We start from the raw sequence: 6,000 nt of genomic DNA, 5'->3' as shown, positions 1-6,000 counted from the left end.
TATACATGGTATCTAAATCAGTGTTATTTCAAACATCCATCTGGGTATAGAGACAGAAACTCAAAACACTAATTCTTAACTCTGCAGGTACGAAATCTTTCTTCATCTTCTCTTTATGTCTGTCTTCACTTCCTTTTTCTTGACTGCTCACACATCCAAGAAAGGCACTGCATGATCCCACCCCCGCCACCGTTCGTTGGTCTTCCAACATGCAGCTGGGGTCACGGATGATTAAAGCTGTGGCAGGTGGACTCCACTTTGAAACCATCAATAGACCCCTGGGAGCGGAATGAAACAGCAAACCCTCCATCTCTGTCAGCCCCGGGCTCTCTGTGGCGCAGAGGGAAAGGACATGCAGAGGGTGAGAGGGCAGACTCCACCTCTGGATCCTTGTCATCCACTGTTGTGTTCAGCTGAAAACAGTGGATGAGTTATGGAGTGGAGGAGTTATGAAGGGATTCCTGGTGGGATTTAAGGCAGATTCTGTCTGTCTGCAATCCCGGTCTGAAGTTTGCATGTCGTCATCATTAACAATTTATGCCATGCTAATTTTGGCCACTTACAGACGCATTTGAACTTTTCTTTTTTCCAGGGTGGGATAATCATACACCAAGCAACTTCAGTTATTTTGATGAACAAGCATCGTGTGGACTAATATGAATTCATTTCATCTGTAATTTTTAAGCAAGGGATTTGACTTCTCTTTTTAGCAGAAATGATAAGAGGTCATTTTAAGCTGGACCTGGCTTCAAATTTCAAATTGGCCTGCCATTGGGTCCATTTCACTAGCCCAATGTTGAACTTGTGGAATGTTTAATGAACATGAACACTGTACCAACTATTAGGCATTGTGAGAGTGGTATAATGCTTATAGTGGTTCGCATTCCAGAATGTGGGTGGAATAGAAGAAAACTTGAAGACAGTTGAAGGTTCAACAGGTCAGTGATCTCTAACAACCAATTAAAACAGTTTTTTGAAATGGATAAAGATGACTAATATTAAGCCCAAATTTATATGCCATGTCAGTGATGGTTGTATGGAAACTTGTCCATCTATTTATCGATCTATCAATCTATCCCAGTGATTCAGGAGCTGATCTTATGATGTAGATAAATCCACCAATCATCTTCTAAAGAGATCAGGTTGTGATTTTAACTAATCCATGTGGCAGGCCCATACATCCCTCTCTTTATCCAAACTCTCCTGTCATTTCAGTGGATCTTAAGGCATCCATAGACCAAAGGATTCTGGATTTACCCAGGGCACTCCTCCCAGAGACACATGATAATCAGAGTCAGAGGCAACCTGCACTGGCTTCTTTTGATTAAGAAGAACAGCAGCTCTGAACTGAGTTCCACCTGAGTGACGGAGGTTTAAATCCAGGTAAGGTTTTAAAAGTAAAAAATCAGTAAAGACTGCAGGTCAAGTTTGTCAGATTCATTTAAAAAAAACATGTTTTAGTGCAGCACAATAGTAATAACAAACAAATGTAAAAAATATGTGTTATAAAACAATGAAGTGTGAGGTTAAATATCACAGGAAGCAGAGAAGTAATTTATGAAAACACAGAGCAGTACAGTAATAAAGTTAAAAGTAAAATAAATATAAATAAGACATAGAAAAGACAAATACAAAACCAGCTAACAAGTTTGTTGAAACTCAACTGAATTAATAAAATCGTTTTAAAAATGCACTCAAACTCAAACTACAGTGCTTGTGGGCTACATGAAGCTGTCCATGGTGCTGAAAAACCTTACAAAACGTTTTGTTTTCTAAGCGAAAGCTTGGTGGACTTTGTTTTAAAGCATTCTGCAGCATCTGATTAAGAAGATCCGAGGCATAAAAGTACCTACAAAGAAAAAGATCGAATAAAACTGAAAAGAGTTGCTTATTCTGCTGAGAACCCGTGTAGTTTGGAAATGTGTTCAGCAGCACCGAAGAGTGTGATACGGATCTTGCTCAGTGACTGTGATGACCTTCAGCTGGGCGCGGCTGCTCTTATCGTGTGGTAATCTGCAGCAGTTTGGCATTACGGCACAATTAAAATGCGTATTCAAAGCGAGCTGTCAGCATGGCTGCTCGCCGCGCTGTTCGGCACCCTGTAGTGGGAGAGGGTGACATCTGTGACTCCGCGCCAAGGGAGCCCGGCAGGCGCGCCTACTTGTTCCTTCAGCGCTGCTTCCAAAAAAACCCACCGATTAATTACTCCACAGATTCAGGACAGTATTTTTTTCCTCTCTCGCTCTTGATCGGGTTTTGTTCAGCTTGAATATCTATACACTCACATGCAAGGTAAGATCTTTTTTTTTTCTTCTTGTTGTTTGTCCTGGAATGCATTGAGTCTTAAGGCGTTATACACGAAATAAGGAGTGTTTGAGATCTGAAAGGGTCATCAGCGCGAATGCAAAAGATCAGACTCCAGCCTAAACTAGACTAAAGAATCTTCACTGATTTCTAAACACACTCTCCGATCGTTTTTGAAACTTGCACGTCTAATGCCTGGGTTAGGTCACGCGTTTCCCTTTGGATAGCTTTACTCTGTTTCTATTTTTATGTTTGGAAAATAACCCAAACTCACTTTCAGTTTACTTATAGGTCTTACCGGGATAACAATCAGTTTAACACCGTGAATCATACAACTGTTGTGGGCTGATTACTGGTCACGTTCATGTAGTACTAGAACGCATTCGCTGTCTGAGTTCCTATTGGACTTCGCTGCATAAGTATGAACATTAGTGATGATCACACATGCATCTCTGCGTTTTCCTGTAAGTCCTATGTACTCCACCGGCTTAATTAATAAAGAAAGGAACGAAATAATAGCCATGAGTAAACAATCATTAATCAATATAAAAAGCTAATAATAATAATTTGAAAAAATAACTAAATTACGTTTGTAAGTTTGAAAAAGAGCAAGCATAAAACAAAGTTTAGTATCAAATGTAAGCAATACTCCGCGCACATTTTGCACAGAAATGTGAACTAATCACAACAGTCTTTTGAGGAAAGAACAGGAGTTTAGCCTCAACTGCCTGTCGCTATTATCTTTAGGACCCGGCGGAGCGTTCACGTGAAACTGGACATTGTGGCTCCATTTCAGAGATATGCTTATCTCTCTCCTCTATCTTCTATTCGCAAGTCGCCTGGGCTGAGAAATCTGGCAACCTGTCCCCCAAGAGTCGCTCTGCTTCGGGATGTACTTCCATCAATCTCGGGACTACGAAGTGATTCCCCTCAGCTGATGTAGCTGCTTGAGGGAGCGGGGTCATTTTTTCTTCTGTGCGCCATTCCGATGAACACAGCGCCAATAAGCAGCACCGCTGCGTAAAGTCTTGAGTGGACCACAGTCGATGTTCGGAAAAGTCCTGAATGAGCGAGGACCTTTCGATATAATGATCGGATGAAAATACGCTTAGTTAGTGACACCGGAAAGTTGAAGGAAAGTTGGAGCAAACAGAAACGTCGCGGGTGTCCGGGTGAATTCACGCGTTATGCGTCAACGTTACTTCTTTTCTTTTGCCACGAGATAATTTTTTCCACGGTTAGAGCAGAAAGGACACTATAGAAAAGGCTTTCAGCTCTGAATGAGAATCCTTATAACAAATGCTGTAAATAACTTGTTGAACAATCAGCTCGTCCCGGGAGCGCAATTAAATGTGAGTATTGTTTTGGCCGCCTTTGCATGTTGTGGCTTTTACAGTGTCGCTTTGTGGAGATGATCTAGTTTTATTTGGGATTCTGCTTTTATAGTGAGCTTTTTAAAAGGTTTAAAGGTTATACGGGAGCTGAAACTAATACTCAATGAGGGTTATAAAGGACAAAAGTTTAATAAAATCCAGATATTTATACGACATATTAAATAGTATTGATCTAGCCTTTAAGACTCATGGCATTCCTAACCTAATTTGGTAGTAATAGCCATCAACACATCAGTTATTTAGTTAAAGAAATATTGCTTCAAAACCTGTTGCACAAATATGTAAATGTGTATTTCGCCTCTGCGGAAAATCTGACTCAGAACATTAAAAAAGCTGATTGGTGCGAGAATAAGCCGTTAATCAAGCAGTTGACAAATCCATATCAATTTGAGTAAATGGCTGGTCTAAAAAATAACTTTTTATTTTCTTACATACACATACTCCCTGTTTTAAAGATATACTGTATGTGTGTCGGATTTGTATAGTGTTTGTTTTTGCCAACCAGTGGCGTCACCAAGGAGCCGCCACAAAGGGTAACAATGGTCACCCCTAAAACTTGTCAGTTTGGTTAAAACAGTTTTGGCACATAGGAAAGGATCAGACAATAACTTTTTCAATGTAAAACGTATTTGTTTGTTTTCTGCTTGCTAATTGTAAATGATCATCAGCGTTTTTTTTTTTTAAATACATTTTAAAAAGGAACAATTAATTAATGTCAACATGTAATATTCCTATAAAATAGAAGGTAGTGTTCAATTTAACACGTATTTATTGCTTAGTTATATGCACATTTTTTCAAAGCCAATTTTGAATACTAATATCAACATTTTGGAAAAAAAATACAAGCTTCAATGCAGCATTTAAAAAAAAATTATTTTCTATATATATATTATGCATAGTTTGCGTGCATTACTATGGATAGTCCATCACTAACCCCCTTTTCCAGTGCCAGAACCTTGAGGGAGAAAAAGACAAAAACACAGCTTTACGGATTTTACATGCCCCTACCCCCCTGTTGCTAATATGCTGTGTGCTTCTTTGCATGTTAGATGACCAGAAGAAGAACTTTGAATTATAAATGGCAGAATATTTCAAATATAAGCTGTCTGGCTGTGGCTGCAGGACTATCACACTGTCCCCACATCACTCACATCCCCTCGGTGAAATTGTGGCTCTTCTACAGAAAAGTGCTGGGGGAAAAGAACCTTCCCTGCAAATAACAAGTGAGCTAATGTGGCTGGTGTTGTCGGTGAAGTTAAAGGTGGAGCAGTAATAGTGTTTTTATGTGCAGGTGGTTCGAGTGCACGGACTTGCATTTGGGACACACACAGAGAAAAACAGTTAAGTGACTAAAACAGAAGAGGATGAGATCTTGAATGGAGGTCTTAGAGAGAAGTGAGATTCTGAAGAAGAAAAGGGAAAAAAAAACATGTTCCCACACAGACGTGTTTTTGCTTGCCAATGGATCCCACTGTGACTCATATTGAGGGGTTGGCTTTTGGCTCTGAGGATGTTGGGAGAATTTATCCATTTATTGTTGCTCTCATCAGCCAGAGCAAAGCAAAGCACAACATCAGTCTGTCTAAATTGGCAGCAGATCAGAAGTGATTGCTTGGAAGTCAATGCAATCAATAAACACAATGAAAAGGAATTGTGTGTGTTTGTGGGCGTGGTCATGCATGTGTGCATGTGTGCATGTCTGCGCGTGTACAAGCAAAAATCCTCACCAGGTGGAAAATTGTTGAAAGATAAACAACAGAATAAGCACCAGGCTGTTTCATCAAGATGCTTATTTTGTTTGTTTGCTTTTTAAAACGTTTGTAGATACTTCCAGTTAGGGATGTGAGCCCTATATAGGAGTCACATTGAGATCAGAAAGTCACAATCGTTGACAGGGGACAAAAGCCGTACTTAACCAGGATGACTATAAAATGAACGAAACCCATCCGGAATGATTTTCAAGAGTCTAGCTGGGGGAGTTCGTAACCATTACGAGCCATGGGGCACGACAGGCCGTCTGCTGACTTTTAAAACACTCTGCTATGCTTGAGCTGCCCAGGGGACGGGATGCAAGCAGACACAAGGGGGTGTTTCAGGGGTTTAAGGAAGAGTGAAGTGAAAGAGATGGAGAGAGGGGTAGGAGAGGGATAGAGGTGAGGTGGCTCTTCCTCTCCCTGCATATGGAGAGGTGCTTAAATATTTATGACTTTTAATATAGAATCTGACCTCGTATTTTTTTCGCGGTGAAATTATGGCATTCCCGAGCTGCTCGCCGCATTTTGAGCAGTGTCACCGAGGCAGA

At 40.4% G+C, this 6,000-nt stretch overlaps 1 protein-coding gene across 5 annotated transcripts in view; it reads left to right on the top strand.

Annotated features, from left to right (window-relative positions):
- Positions 1 to 1,962: 1,962 nt before the first annotated feature.
- Positions 1,963 to 6,000, top strand: part of LOC102229933 (netrin-G1-like) — a 64,729-nt gene continuing 60,691 nt past the window's right edge. For 2 of the 5 annotated variants that reach the window (XM_023334856.1, XM_005801983.2), the window contains exon 1: positions 3,157 to 3,656. The gene's annotated coding sequence lies outside the window, so the exon portion shown is untranslated. Of the gene's footprint in view, positions 2,293 to 3,156; positions 3,657 to 4,747; positions 4,922 to 4,989; positions 5,039 to 6,000 lie in introns of those variants that run through there. The other 3 variants (XM_023334855.1, XM_023334854.1, XM_023334852.1) reach the window with 3 other exon arrangements.

Source organism: Xiphophorus maculatus, chromosome 6 (genome assembly GCF_002775205.1).
Source record: "Xiphophorus maculatus strain JP 163 A chromosome 6, X_maculatus-5.0-male, whole genome shotgun sequence".
NCBI classification, from domain to species: domain Eukaryota; kingdom Metazoa; phylum Chordata; class Actinopteri; order Cyprinodontiformes; family Poeciliidae; genus Xiphophorus; species Xiphophorus maculatus.
The sequence above is the reverse complement of the archived record's forward strand: the minus strand, read 5'-3'. Positions and strand labels throughout refer to the sequence as shown.